Genomic DNA, 2500 nt, shown 5'->3' with positions numbered 1-2500 from the left:
GTGTGTGTGTGTGTCTGAGGGTCTGTCTGTCTGTGCTACTATCTCTGTGTATCTAATTAGCTATGTATGTGCGTATGTGTGAGTGTGTGTGTGTGTGTGTGTGTGTGTGAGAGAGAGAGAGAGAGAGAGAGAGAGAGAGAGAGAGAGAGAGAGAGAGAGAGAGAGAGAGAGAGAGAGAGAGAGAGAGAGAGAGAGAGAGAGAGAGAGAGAGTTTTAGAGAGTCCTATCTTATTTATTGCGTGACTAACACATAAATATTCACACAGCTCACATCCATTAACCCATTTGATCATTGTCAACATTAGCAGTTAGTCTTAAGACCACTGTAACTTCAAAACGCCTTCAGACACATTATCAAATAAACCCACCTTTACACCCTAAAATCTGACACCAACGTCACTCGCCTGTCAAACGTAAATCTGACAAAGAGACAAACTTAATAAGAACATAAAGACTAACGGCCATAAAATGTCTCAAGACCGCTAACCACTGACCTAAATCTGAAACAGTGGCATTTGAATAAAGGGAAGAAGTATTCCTTAATCGACAAGGTAATGAGACTTGAGGAAGAGAGACAGGTGAACCACGCCAGGCTCTGAGCCAAGTTAGGGAGAACCAAGATAGCTTTAACACGCGTTTGGGATCTGCCTTTGTTTACATTGTATTTGGTGGGTAGGGTAAAGAGCACTGGTTTTTTTTCTTTCTTTTTGTCTTAATAGGTCTGAATTGGTTATTGTTTGTTTGTTTTTGAGGCTTATGAAACTATTGACAGCTATTTACATGAAGGGGTATGAATGAGAATGGATATCTTCACTATACAAGAAAGGTATTTAACCGATTTCGAATATATATTTATCAGAAATGTGTATTTCTAACGAAGATATATTCGAAACCTTTTAAATACAAAATCAGACCGACGTACCTGGTTTATTTAGGTTTTAGGTAAGTTCTGTCATAATGCGAAATTCAAGTAAAAAATGTTTGTTTATTTTTACGAAATGACCAATATTTGGGCTTAGTATATAAAGGGAAAGACACGTCAACAGAGAAACGTATGAACACAATAGGGATACATAGATATACAAAAACAAACAAAAACACACTCGTAGAGAAACACGCACATGCACACACAATCACACACACACGGACATAGCGATAGATTAGGTTGGATTAGGGAAGACTAGGATAGACTTTTATAGGGTTTATTTAGTGCTTGTAGTTGTTGATCACCTGCATAACTTTCCAATGTTAGACAATGTTACGACAGTTAAGACAGTTTTGTTTAACAGGTTAAGTAAGGTTATATAAAGTGTTTGTTAAGTAAGGTTATATAAAGTGTTTGTGCCATGCTATGATATGTCATTTTACGCCACTTTCAGCCTTATTCTAGCCTCCAGATGATATTCCTGCATGTCAAACCTATAACACACATCACTTAACCATTGCCTAGACAGAGAAAGGCGGTAGACAACGTAGATCACTTAAAACTACTATATTCATGACATAAGTACATATAATTATTTAACGGTATTTGGTCCCTGCTTTAATAATTTTCTGTTTGTATCTATGAGTTCCATATGTGAATTGCTTTTAGAAGATGGTGTCCGTCTTCAGCGATTTCGAGTCTGTTATGACTATCTGACGGGCAAGAACATTCTTTCGATGTCATGTCATATTTAGCGTGTCAGTGGCATGGTATGCTGTGTACTGTCATGCCGTGTTGTGTTATACGGGGTTCAGATGGGAAAGTTTTGATAAAGATGAATAATAAAGATAAAGTGTGAATGGAACCTGCACACTAATGTAAACAAATTTATGTAAACCTGATGATAAAAAGTTATTGCACCAAATGATTTTTTCTACAAACGACCTTAAAATAATGATCTTGGTGTTATGAGGAAGAGACAAAAGTCACATTTTCTTAGAGAACATGACTTTTGTGAGGACGGTGTGTAAATATAGGGAGAGGTAAGGTGGCCTGCTGCACTAATAAGAATAGTTGACTTAACTAATGATGCAAATTTACTATAGAGTCTACAAATAGCGATGGTACTGGTTTCTGATACGACAGAGAATCCACGAATAAGGTTGAAACAAATTGAAATAAAATTAAAACTGGAAAATATACAATAAAGAACCTTAGCTTAGGTTCCTGAAAATTTAGACTTGGATCATAAAGCTAAACTGCAACTCAACTGCAAGCATAGCCATGTGAAGTAATATCCCTAACGTGCACATACCATAAGGATGACACGGAAGAATAAGGATGGATCTTATGACCAAAGGAACAAGGATGAATATAAGACTGGGGAAGAAACATAAATAAAAAAGTTGACACATGGCCATAGGAAAAGAAATTGGGCTTATCACCATATGAATAAAAATAGTAATGGAAGTAGGGACGAATTAAGAATCAGGAAGATACATAGGAATGATAGTAACACATATGACACATACGACTCTGACAGCAATAGAAATAAGAAGACGAATTTCCCAACCA

At 36.6% G+C, this 2500-nt stretch overlaps 1 protein-coding gene across 2 annotated transcripts in view; it reads right to left on the bottom strand.

Moving 5' to 3' along the window:
* Window positions 1–2500, bottom strand: part of LOC113821464 (uncharacterized) — a 9075-nt gene that overhangs the window by 5857 nt on the left and 718 nt on the right. The window lies entirely within an intron of this gene.

This window comes from Penaeus vannamei, chromosome 10, assembly GCF_042767895.1.
Source record: "Penaeus vannamei isolate JL-2024 chromosome 10, ASM4276789v1, whole genome shotgun sequence".
NCBI classification, from domain to species: Eukaryota; Metazoa; Arthropoda; class Malacostraca; order Decapoda; family Penaeidae; genus Penaeus; species Penaeus vannamei.
Note: the sequence above shows the minus strand (reverse complement) of the source record. Positions and strands in the feature narration are given on the sequence as shown.